At 39.3% G+C, this 13404-nt stretch overlaps 3 pseudogenes; all 3 read left to right on the forward strand.

Annotated features, from left to right (window-relative positions):
* The first annotated feature begins 320 nt into the window (after positions 1-320).
* LOC145414285 (5S ribosomal RNA) lies at positions 321-439 on the forward strand (annotated as a pseudogene).
* A 5745-nt stretch (positions 440-6184) lies between these two features.
* On the forward strand, positions 6185-6303 carry LOC145414287 (5S ribosomal RNA; annotated as a pseudogene).
* A 5756-nt stretch (positions 6304-12059) lies between these two features.
* LOC145414288 (5S ribosomal RNA) lies at positions 12060-12178 on the forward strand (annotated as a pseudogene).
* Positions 12179-13404: the final 1226 nt, after the last annotated feature.

Raw genomic sequence — 13404 nt, forward strand, 5'->3', positions numbered from 1 at the left:
TTGAATTCCATTTGCCATATACTACTCCATTCATGAAGTTTATTTAATTCTTCTTGCAGCTCTTTGCAAGAGTCTGTGTTAGTAATTCTCCTTTGTATTTTTGCATCATCTGCAAACATATTCAGATAGCTCTCATTTCCAGTGTTACTGTTTATATCATTTATATACACTAAAAACATGATTGGTGCCAGCACTGAACCCTGTGGTACTCTACTAGTCACTTCTTTCCATGATGAGTAGTTTCCTCTTAGTACTGTCCTCATTTCTCTTTTTATGAGAAAGTCTTGCATCCAACAAAACAGTTTGCCTCGAATTCCTCCTTGATGGGCCATACCACGTTGAGTACACCGCTTCCCGTTCGATCAGAGAAGTTAAGCAACGTTGGGTCTGGTTGGTACTTGGATGAGTGACCGCCTGGGAACACCAGATGCTGTTGGCATAACGTTCTCCCTACGTGTCAAGTGGGGTTGGTGGAGGATTAGTGCCCCTCCCTGTGAAACAATTAACTCTAAGCCGTTGGCCACCCCTTTTGGGATACATGGCGTCTGGCAATGAATGAATGAATGAAAAATTTCGTCAGGACCACTTGCTTTTCCTCTGTCTAATTTACTTAACACCTCCTGTATTACTTTTTCTGCTATTTGTATATCTGGTAGTATGTGTGGACATGCGTGTTCCACATAGTCCCTCTCAAAATTTTTTCTTCTGTAAAAACTAATTGGAAATTCTTATTTAGTGCTTCACAAATATCTTTCTCTTGTGTATAAGTGATTCCCTCGTCCGTAATGGATTATATCTTTTACTTTGGTTTTGCTTCTGATGTAGCCGTAAAATAGCTTCGTTTGATCACTACTTTTATTTATTATATCCTCCTCAAACTGTTTTTGGGCTTCCCTCCTTATTCTTGTATAGTCATTTCTTGCCTGTTTGTAATTATTATACGCCCTTTCACTATTGTGTCTTCTGTATCTATTCCACAACAAATCTCTTCTTTCTTTTGATTTTTTACATTCTGTATTGAACCATTTCTGTATTTTCTTATCTGCTTCTTTGTGCTGTGGGATGTACTTCTGGACTCCTATTTCATAAAATTCACAAAATTTTTTATATACAGCATTTAAATCTTGTCCTCTAAGCTCATTTTCCCAGTCAACTTCTAAGAAATACTTCTTTAGGTCTTGATAATTTCCCTTTTTATAGTTTAGGCTCTTTTTGTAACTGTCATTGCTGTTTACTATGTCATATGCTATCCTGAAGTTATAATTTAGTACTGCATGATCGCTTTTGCCGAGTGGAGGGTGATATATTAAACTGTCAATATCATTTTCTTGCCTAGTAAATATTAGATCTAGCACTGAAGGTACATCAAGTCCTCTTTTTCTGGTGGTTTCCCTCACATGTTGCGTTGAGAAAAACTCTTGTACGAGATCCAGGAGCTTTTGGTCCCAACAGCTTTCTTGGCTATATATATCTAGAGTATTCCAATTTATATTTGTATTGAAGGCCCCAGTTAGTATAATTCTTTCCGATTTCTCTTCTATTTTATGTAGCAATGATCTTATACTCTGAATTGTACTCTCTGCCAGGTCCTCATATTCGTCTCTTTCCCATGTGTTTGATCTGGGTGGCATGTACAAATTGGCTACAATTACTTTACGTTCAGATGTGTCGATCTCTACTGCAATCAGTTCTACTTGTGATGGTATATCTAGTTTTATTTCCTTGACTTTTAGATTTTTCTTAGTTAATATTATGATTCCTCCTCCTTTTTTTAAATTTCTGTCTTTTCTCCATATGTTGTATTCCTCTAAGTTTAGTATGTCATTGGATATCCTTGGTGTTAATTTTGTTTCAGTTAGGCATATTATTTGTGGTTCATTTTCTCTGACATAATCATTCATCTCTAGTAATTTAGATACCATTCCATCCACATTTGAGTACATCAACTTTATCTTGTTTATATACTTGTCATGACATGGTTCTACTACCTTCCTCCTTTTTCTTCCATCCTGTTTGTGTACCACTTTCGTACCTGCAATCCTATTACTTTGTAAAAAAATTTCTTCTTCTTCTCTTCTGATCTCCCCTCATTTTTTTTTTTTTTTTTTTGCTTCCTCCCTTTTCTCTTTCAGTAATTCCAGTTCCTCTTGTGTTAGGCATCTTTTTATCCATACATTTTTGAACTCCTCTTTTTCCTTAAGATTCTTTGCATTTTTTAGTATCTCTTCCACAGTGTTTACACTCTGGAAAGTCACCTTTAGAGGTCTTGTCTTGCTTTTCTCGTATTTCCCTAACCTTTTGTGTTCCTCTATGTCTTTACTACAGATTTCCTCTGATACTTCTTTCAGTAAGCTCATTACATTTGCCATCTCCTTTTTGTCTCTTGTGATCTTGTTTTTAACTTCTTCCTCTTCTATACCAGTGATTACTATTGATTTGTTTATCTCTACTGAATCTCTGACTAACTTTGGATTGTTTTGGATTATTCTTTTCACCTCTTTTTTAATGCTTTTTTCCTCCACCCTTGTTTCTAAGTCTTTTCTTTACTTTCACCATTTCAGCATACGTGGTTTCTACATTATTTTTGTAGCTTTGCACAGCTTCATTCACTTGTGTTATCTTCTCCTCAATATCACTGCTCTGGTCAATAAGACTGCTAACTTGCCTAATTGTCTCTGTGTCATTTTTGAACTCTCCTATAGCACTCTCGTGATTGTCTACTGTACTTGCCATTTCACTCATTTTCTTCCTAAGTGTACTCAATTCCACTGTTAGTTCACTGATGGTTGTGTCTTTCTTATTGGCCTCCCTTCCTAGTTTTTCTATTTCTTCCTTTTGCAAGTGCATCTGCTTCTTTATTTCATCAATTTCATTTTTGAAAGCCATTTTCTAGTTTGTTTACACGTTCAACCAGTCTATTGTGAGTCTCTACTTCAACCAGTTCTTGGTAGAAATCATCATTTTGCTTTTTACCTTTATCCCTTTTCTTTTCCAAATTTGTTTTACTGAAGTATGTATCCATTTTGCAATACTTAAAGTGAAGAGCATGTAGTTACAATCTCCGTGTTGTTGTAGTCTAAACAAACCTCAGAGATGACTCAGCGTATTCTTTCGTCTTGGTTCTATTTCCTGTTTGTACAAGTCTTGTTTAAACTTATTATTTTTTTCCTTTTAATAATGAACAATCATTTAGTCCAACCTGGTACTGAGCTTGACTCATACAAAGATACTATTTAGGTAATGCCACTGGCCGTGATGATTTGGTACGGAGCGCCGGTGTCACACGTCCGCCTAGATTGAATCCCTCTGTCTTTGTGTGTGTGTGTGTGTGTTTTAGACGTCCTTGGAAAGGCCAAGATTCCGAAGAACCCCCTCTTGATTATCTGATGGGGCCAGGGTATTCAGAACAGAGGTATCTGTAACACCTTCTGGTGAAAGGTTTAGGGTGGCGATAATTACAATAGTTTAAGGTGGAGGTTTTGGAGGGTTCAAAACTGTAACGACAGTGGAAGCTACGGCATTTCCAAGCAAAGATGCAAGGATGACAGTGTAGTGAAAACACATCCTAACAATAATGTAGGGGGAGTGGTAGCGAAAACACCTCCTGACAAAGGTGCAGGAAATGATACTTATACTGGAGGCATCGGTAGTGCCTCGCAAGGAGGGTGGGGTGTTATAAAAATTTGTGGACGGCGTACCATAATGCCTATCGTACAAAGTGCTCATGTATCAGGTTGTGCAAAGGTTGTGAAAATGTGAAGCCCATTTAACAAATGAAGGAGGATGGTTGTTCGTGTCAGGATTGAGTTTTGAAGTAGTGATCATCGCTCTTCTCTGAAACAGAGTCTGCATTCTTTTTGAAGTATGATGCGTAATGTCTGTGTGAAAGTATTTGTGGGGAAGGTGGTGGTGGACATAACACTTTCCAAGATGTGGCTAGGTGCGCTCTGACTCTCGGCTCATCATGTCGCAACTTTCGTGAGCCTCCTTCAGGGCATGTGACAGAGACAGTGCTAATAAATTAGCCACATTCAGGGAAAGCAAACCTAACCCAAATTCAGACACTGGCAGTTCGGACGATTAATCAGTTTTAGGGACAGCTCTATGTCAGAGAATGGGGTATGGCTGGATGGAACTCCTCGTTAATGACGTGAGTGGAGGTGATGAAACAAATAATTTTCTGGTACGATCAGCTGACTCTCCGCAGCATGTGAGCAGTGTGCGCTGTTTCTGTTGCATAGATGTACCAGTGTGTTCCCATGTGTTACCTACGTCGTGTGTGGGTGGGTGGGTGGGTGGGTGTCATGAGGAATAAACCATCATCATCTTCATCATTATCATCATCATCATCATCATCATCATCTAGACCTCTTTTCTCACCTAAGGATTGAGTGAGAGGGTTCAGAGAGGAAGGAAAAACTGGTGGAAATCGAATGGGCCACAGTCTTATCCACTCATCATTCAAGCCCCGGGAATCCTGACTCCACCTTGTAAGCATAAACATCCACACGTACGAGTTTCACGCCACCTATCAGCTATATTAAAACACACACACACACACACACACACACACACACACACACACACACACACACCATCGTACATCTCTCTCTCTCTCTCTCTCTCTCTCTCTCTCACACTCACACACACACACAGTGCAGTGGTAACGTTCTCGCTTGCCAACTGGTGGACGGGAGTTCGCGCCTCGCTCAGGTTGCGAAAAGTTTCACTGACGAAGTGGGTGGTTACTGTCCCCCTTGAGCAAGGGGACGGGTGTGTGCGTGTGTGAAGGTCACAACCTTGCCCTTAGATCGGACTATATGAGCTCTCAGCTCCCTTCCGGGAGGGTAAAAGCTGACGATCACGACCATCCTGACCGACCCGGTGAATTACACACACACACACACACACACACACAAGTTCGGGATCTCCTTCAGGTGTGTATGAAGTGTGTACGCAGAACCCTACACTCCAGAAACCGAGCAAATACACACAGACTGACGAGTATCTGTAATCACTGTGTGTGTGTGTGTGTGTGTGTGTGTGTGAGAGAGAGAGAGAGAGAGAGAGAGAGAGAGAGAGAGAGAGAGAGAGAGAGAGAGAGAAATGTACGGTGGTGTGTGTGTGTGTTCTTACCTAATTGTATCTTTACAGGAATGAGTCAAGCTCGTACTGTCCCGTGTCTTAAACCATATTTATCGTACATATCCTTAAATTTGTGAATTGTTTTGGCACACACTATTTCATTCGGTAGTGCATTCCATTGATCAATTGCTCTGTTTGGGAAACTGAATTTCCTTACGTCTTTATCACCTCTCTTCTTATGCAGTTTTTTGCAGTGTCCTCTTGCTGATGCTTCTCCATATGTTAAGTAATCATTTATGTCTATTTTCTCCTTTCCTGATATGCACTTATATAGCATTATCATGTCACCTCTTTTCCTTCTCTCCTGTAAAGTTGGTAGATTCAGTTTATTTAATCTTTCTTCGTAGCTTAGATCCCTTAAGCTTGGTATCCATCTTGTAGCGGCCCTTTGAACTTTTTCAATCTTGTCTATATGCTTTTTGAGATGAGGACTCCAGTCTACTGATGCATATTCCAGGGTTGGTCTAATGAATGATGTTATTATCCTTCTTAGCATGTCTTCATTTATGTATGTGAATGCTATTCTCATATTTGCAAGCAGTGTATACATGTTCCGTACCTTCTCGCTGATGTGGTCAGCCGGAGATAGTCTGTTACTGATAATCACACCTAGGTCTTTCTCTCTTTCTGATGTGTATAGGGTTTTATTTCCTAACTTATAATCCCAATCAGGTCTTTTTCCACTTTTACCAAACTTGATTACATGACACTTGTCCACATTGAATTCCATTTGCCATATACTACTCCATTCATGAAGTTTATTTAATTCTTCTTGCAGCTCTTTGCAAGAGTCTGTGTTAGTAATTCTCCTTTGTATTTTTGCATCATCTGCAAACATATTCAGATAGCTCTCATTTCCAGTGTTACTGTTTATATCATTTATATACACTAAAAACATGATTGGTGCCAGCACTGAACCCTGTGGTACTCTACTAGTCACTTCTTTCCATGATGAGTAGTTTCCTCTTAGTACTGTCCTCATTTCTCTTTTTATGAGAAAGTCTTGCATCCAACAAAACAGTTTGCCTCGAATTCCTCCTTGATGGGCCATACCACGTTGAGTACACCGCTTCCCGTTCGATCAGAGAAGTTAAGCAACGTTGGGTCTGGTTGGTACTTGGATGAGTGACCGCCTGGGAACACCAGATGCTGTTGGCATAACGTTCTCCCTACGTGTCAAGTGGGGTTGGTGGAGGATTAGTGCCCCTCCCTGTGAAACAATTAACTCTAAGCCGTTGGCCACCCCTTTTGGGATACATGGCGTCTGGCAATGAATGAATGAATGAAAAATTTCGTCAGGACCACTTGCTTTTCCTCTGTCTAATTTACTTAACACCTCCTGTATTACTTTTTCTGCTATTTGTATATCTGGTAGTATGTGTGGACATGCGTGTTCCACATAGTCCCTCTCAAAATTTTTTTCTTCTGTAAAAACTAATTGGAAATTCTTATTTAGTGCTTCACAAATATCTTTCTCTTGTGTATAAGTGATTCCCTCGTCCGTAATGGATTATATCTTTTACTTTGGTTTTGCTTCTGATGTAGCCGTAAAATAGCTTCGTTTGATCACTACTTTTATTTATTATATCCTCCTCAAACTGTTTTTGGGCTTCCCTCCTTATTCTTGTATAGTCATTTCTTGCCTGTTTGTAATTATTATACGCCCTTTCACTATTGTGTCTTCTGTATCTATTCCACAACAAATCTCTTCTTTCTTTTGATTTTTTACATTCTGTATTGAACCATTTCTGTATTTTCTTATCTGCTTCTTTGTGCTGTGGGATGTACTTCTGGACTCCTATTTCATAAAATTCACAAAATTTTTTATATACAGCATTTAAATCTTGTCCTCTAAGCTCATTTTCCCAGTCAACTTCTAAGAAATACTTCTTTAGGTCTTGATAATTTCCCTTTTTATAGTTTAGGCTCTTTTTGTAACTGTCATTGCTGTTTACTATGTCATATGCTATCCTGAAGTTATAATTTAGTACTGCATGATCGCTTTTGCCGAGTGGAGGGTGATATATTAAACTGTCAATATAATTTTCTTGCCTAGTAAATATTAGATCTAGCACTGAAGGTACATCAAGTCCTCTTTTTCTGGTGGTTTCCTTCACATGTTGCGTTGAGAAAAACTCTTGTACGAGATCCAGGAGCTTTTGGTCCCAACAGCTTTCTTGGCTATATATATCTAGAGTATTCCAATTTATATTTGTATTGAAGGCCCCAGTTAGTATAATTCTTTCCGATTTCTCTTCTATTTTATGTAGCAATGATCTTATACTCTGAATTGTACTCTCTGCCAGGTCCTCATATTCGTCTCTTTCCCATGTGTTTGATCTGGGTGGCATGTACAAATTGGCTACAATTACTTTACGTTCAGATGTGTCGATCTCTACTGCAATCAGTTCTACTTGTGATGGTATATCTAGTTTTATTTCCTTGACTTTTAGATTTTTCTTAGTTAATATTATGATTCCTCCTCCTTTTTTTAAATTTCTGTCTTTTCTCCATATGTTGTATTCCTCTAAGTTTAGTATGTCATTGGATATCCTTGGTGTTAATTTTGTTTCAGTTAGGCATATTATTTGTGGTTCATTTTCTCTGACATAATCATTCATCTCTAGTAATTTAGATACCATTCCATCCACATTTGAGTACATCAACTTTATCTTGTTTATATACTTGTCATGACATGGTTCTACTACCTTCCTCCTTTTTCTTCCATCCTGTTTGTGTACCACTTTCGTACCTGCAATCCTATTACTTTGTAAAAAAATTTCTTCTTCTTCTCTTCTGATCTCCCCTCATTTTTTTTTTTTTTTTTTTTGCTTCCTCCCTTTTCTCTTTCAGTAATTCCAGTTCCTCTTGTGTTAGGCATCTTTTTATCCATACATTTTTGAACTCCTCTTTTTCCTTAAGATTCTTTGCATTTTTTAGTATCTCTTCCACAGTGTTTACACTCTGGAAAGTCACCTTTAGAGGTCTTGTCTTGCTTTTCTCGTATTTCCCTAACCTTTTGTGTTCCTCTATGTCTTTACTACAGATTTCCTCTGATACTTCTTTCAGTAAGCTCATTACATTTGCCATCTCCTTTTTGTCTCTTGTGATCTTGTTTTTAACTTCTTCCTCTTCTATACCAGTGATTACTATTGATTTGTTTATCTCTACTGAATCTCTGACTAACTTTGGATTGTTTTGGATTATTCTTTTCACCTCTTTTAATGCTTTTTTCCTCCACCCTTGTTTCTAAGTCTTTCTTTACTTTCACCATTTCAGCATACGTGGTTTCTACATTATTTTTGTAGCTTTGCACAGCTTCATTCACTTGTGTTATCTTCTCCTCAATATCACTGCTCTGGTCAATAAGACTGCTAACTTGCCTAATTGTCTCTGTGTCATTTTTGAACTCTCCTATAGCACTCTCGTGATTGTCTACTGTACTTGCCATTTCACTCATTTTCTTCCTAAGTGTACTCAATTCCACTGTTAGTTCACTGATGGTTGTGTCTTTCTTATTGGCCTCCCTTCCTAGTTTTTCTATTTCTTCCTTTTGCAAGTGCATCTGCTTCTTTATTTCATCAATTTCATTTTTGAAAGCCATTTCTAGTTTGTTTACACGTTCAACCAGTCTATTGTGAGTCTCTACTTCAACCAGTTCTTGGTAGAAATCATCATTTTGCTTTTTACCTTTATCCCTTTTCTTTTCCAAATTTGTTTTACTGAAGTATGTATCCATTTTGCAATACTTAAAGTGAAGAGCATGTAGTTACAATCTCCGTGTTGTTGTAGTCTAAACAAACCTCAGAGATGACTCAGCGTATTCTTTCGTCTTGGTTCTATTTCCTGTTTGTACAAGTCTTGTTTAAACTTATTATTTTTTTCCTTTTAATAATGAACAATCATTTAGTCCAACCTGGTACTGAGCTTGACTCATACAAAGATACTATTTAGGTAATGCCACTGGCCGTGATGATTTGGTACGGAGCGCCGGTGTCACACGTCCGCCTAGATTGAATCCCTCTGTCTTTGTGTGTGTGTGTGTGTGTTTTAGACGTCCTTGGAAAGGCCAAGATTCCGAAGAACCCCTCTTGATTATCTGATGGGGCCAGGGTATTCAGAACAGAGGTATCTGTAACACCTTCTGGTGAAAGGTTTAGGGTGGCGATAATTACAATAGTTTAAGGTGGAGGTTTTGGAGAGTTCAAAACTGTAACGACAGTGGAAGCTACGGCATTTCCAAGCAAAGATGCAAGGATGACAGTGTAGTGAAAACACATCCTAACAATAATGTAGGGGGAGTGGTAGCGAAAACACCTCCTGACAAAGGTGCAGGAAATGATACTTATACTGGAGGCATCGGTAGTGCCTCGCAAGGAGGGTGGGGTGTTATAAAAATTTGTGGACGGCGTACCATAATGCCTATCGTACAAAGTGCTCATGTATCAGGTTGTGCAAAGGTTGTGAAAATGTGAAGCCCATTTAACAAATGAAGGAGGATGGTTGTTCGTGTCAGGATTGAGTTTTGAAGTAGTGATCATCGCCCTTCTCTGAAACAGTCTGCACTCTTTTTGAAGTAAGATGCTAATGTCTGTGTGAAAGTATTTGTGGGGAGGGTGGTGGTGGCGGACATAACACTTTCCAAAATGTGGCTAGGTGCACTCTGACTCTCGGTTGATCATGTCGCAACTTTTGTGAACCTCCTTCAGGGCATGTGACAGAAACAGTGCTAATAAATTAGCCACATTCAGGGAAAGCAAACCAAACCCAAATTCAGACACTGGCAGTTCGGACGATTAATCAGTTTTAGGGACAGCTCTATGTCAGAGAATGGGGTATGGCTGGATGGAACTCCTCGTTAATGACGTGAGTGGAGGTGATGAAACAAATAATTTTCTGGTACGATCAGCTGACTCTCCGCAGCATGTGAGCAGTGTGCGCTGTTTCTGTTGCATAGATGTACCAGTGTGTTCCCATGTGTTACCTACGTCGTGTGTGGGTGGGTGGGTGGGTGGGTGTCATGAGGAATAAACCATCATCATCTTCATCATTATCATCATCATCATCATCATCATCATCTAGACCTCTTTTCTCACCTAAGGATTGAGTGAGAGGGTTCAGAGAGGAAGGAAAAACTGGTGGAAATCGAATGGGCCACAGTCTTATCCACTCATCATTCAAGCCCCGGGAATCCTGACTCCACCTTGTAGGCATAAACATCCACACGTACGAGTTTCACGCCACCTATCAGCTATATTAAAACACACACACACACACACACACACACACACACACACACACACACACACACACACACACACCATCGTACATCTCTCTCTCTCTCTCTCTCTCTCTCTCTCTCTCTCTCTCACACTCACACACACACACAGTGCAGTGGTAACGTTCTCGCTTGCCAACTGGTGGACGGGAGTTCGCGCCTCGCTCAGGTTGCGAAAAGTTTCACTGACGAAGTGGGTGGTTACTGTCCCCCTTGAGCAAGGGGACGGGTGTGTGCGTGTGTGAAGGTCACAACCTTGCCCTTAGATCGGACTATATGAGCTCTCAGCTCCCTTCCGGGAGGGTAAAAGCTGACGATCACGACCATCCTGACCGACCCGGTGAATTACACACACACACACACACACACACAAGTTCGGGATCTCCTTCAGGTGTGTATGAAGTGTGTACGCAGAACCCTACACTCCAGAAACCGAGCAAATACACACAGACTGACGAGTATCTGTAATCACTGTGTGTGTGTGTGTGTGTGTGTGTGTGTGAGAGAGAGAGAGAGAGAGAGAGAGAGAGAGAGAGAGAGAGAGAGAGAGAGAGAGAAATGTACGGTGGTGTGTGTGTGTGTTCTTACCTAATTGTATCTTTACAGGAATGAGTCAAGCTCGTACTGTCCCGTGTCTTAAACCATATTTATCGTACATATCCTTAAATTTGTGAATTGTTTTGGCACACACTATTTCATTCGGTAGTGCATTCCATTGATCAATTGCTCTGTTTGGGAAACTGAATTTCCTTACGTCTTTATCACCTCTCTTCTTATGCAGTTTTTTGCAGTGTCCTCTTGCTGATGCTTCTCCATATGTTAAGTAATCATTTATGTCTATTTTCTCCTTTCCTGATATGCACTTATATAGCATTATCATGTCACCTCTTTTCCTTCTCTCCTGTAAAGTTGGTAGATTCAGTTTATTTAATCTTTCTTCGTAGCTTAGATCCCTTAAGCTTGGTATCCATCTTGTAGCGGCCCTTTGAACTTTTTCAATCTTGTCTATATGCTTTTTGAGATGAGGACTCCAGTCTACTGATGCATATTCCAGGGTTGGTCTAATGAATGATGTTATTATCCTTCTTAGCATGTCTTCATTTATGTATGTGAATGCTATTCTCATATTTGCAAGCAGTGTATACATGTTCCGTACCTTCTCGCTGATGTGGTCAGCCGGAGATAGTCTGTTACTGATAATCACACCTAGGTCTTTCTCTCTTTCTGATGTGTATAGGGTTTTATTTCCTAACTTATAATCCCAATCAGGTCTTTTTCCACTTTTACCAAACTTGATTACATGACACTTGTCCACATTGAATTCCATTTGCCATATACTACTCCATTCATGAAGTTTATTTAATTCTTCTTGCAGCTCTTTGCAAGAGTCTGTGTTAGTAATTCTCCTTTGTATTTTTGCATCATCTGCAAACATATTCAGATAGCTCTCATTTCCAGTGTTACTGTTTATATCATTTATATACACTAAAAACATGATTGGTGCCAGCACTGAACCCTGTGGTACTCTACTAGTCACTTCTTTCCATGATGAGTAGTTTCCTCTTAGTACTGTCCTCATTTCTCTTTTTATGAGAAAGTCTTGCATCCAACAAAACAGTTTGCCTCGAATTCCTCCTTGATGGGCCATACCACGTTGAGTACACCGCTTCCCGTTCGATCAGAGAAGTTAAGCAACGTTGGGTCTGGTTGGTACTTGGATGAGTGACCGCCTGGGAACACCAGATGCTGTTGGCATAACGTTCTCCCTACGTGTCAAGTGGGGTTGGTGGAGGATTAGTGCCCCTCCCTGTGAAACAATTAACTCTAAGCCGTTGGCCACCCCTTTTGGGATACATGGCGTCTGGCAATGAATGAATGAATGAAAAATTTCGTCAGGACCACTTGCTTTTCCTCTGTCTAATTTACTTAACACCTCCTGTATTACTTTTTCTGCTATTTGTATATCTGGTAGTATGTGTGGACATGCGTGTTCCACATAGTCCCTCTCAAAATTTTTTCTTCTGTAAAAACTAATTGGAAATTCTTATTTAGTGCTTCACAAATATCTTTCTCTTGTGTATAAGTGATTCCCTCGTCCGTAATGGATTATATCTTTTACTTTGGTTTTGCTTCTGATGTAGCCGTAAAATAGCTTCGTTTGATCACTACTTTTATTTATTATATCCTCCTCAAACTGTTTTTGGGCTTCCCTCCTTATTCTTGTATAGTCATTTCTTGCCTGTTTGTAATTATTATACGCCCTTTCACTATTGTGTCTTCTGTATCTATTCCACAACAAATCTCTTCTTTCTTTTGATTTTTTACATTCTGTATTGAACCATTTCTGTATTTTCTTATCTGCTTCTTTGTGCTGTGGGATGTACTTCTGGACTCCTATTTCATAAAATTCACAAAATTTTTTATATACAGCATTTAAATCTTGTCCTCTAAGCTCATTTTCCCAGTCAACTTCTAAGAAATACTTCTTTAGGTCTTGATAATTTCCCTTTTTATAGTTTAGGCTCTTTTTGTAACTGTCATTGCTGTTTACTATGTCATATGCTATCCTGAAGTTATAATTTAGTACTGCATGATCGCTTTTGCCGAGTGGAGGGTGATATATTAAACTGTCAATATCATTTTCTTGCCTAGTAAATATTAGATCTAGCACTGAAGGTACATCAAGTCCTCTTTTTCTGGTGGTTTCCCTCACATGTTGCGTTGAGAAAAACTCTTGTACGAGATCCAGGAGCTTTTGGTCCCAACAGCTTTCTTGGCTATATATATCTAGAGTATTCCAATTTATATTTGTATTGAAGGCCCCAGTTAGTATAATTCTTTCCGATTTCTCTTCTATTTTATGTAGCAATGATCTTATACTCTGAATTGTACTCTCTGCCAGGTCCTCATATTCGTCTCTTTCCCATGTGTTTGATCTGGGTGGCATGTACAAATTGGCTACAATTACTTTACGTTCAGAT

This window comes from Coenobita brevimanus, chromosome 98 (assembly GCF_032717465.1).
Source record: "Coenobita brevimanus isolate Jiangsu-jjx chromosome 98, ASM3271746v2, whole genome shotgun sequence".
NCBI classification, from domain to species: Eukaryota; Metazoa; Arthropoda; class Malacostraca; order Decapoda; family Coenobitidae; genus Coenobita; species Coenobita brevimanus.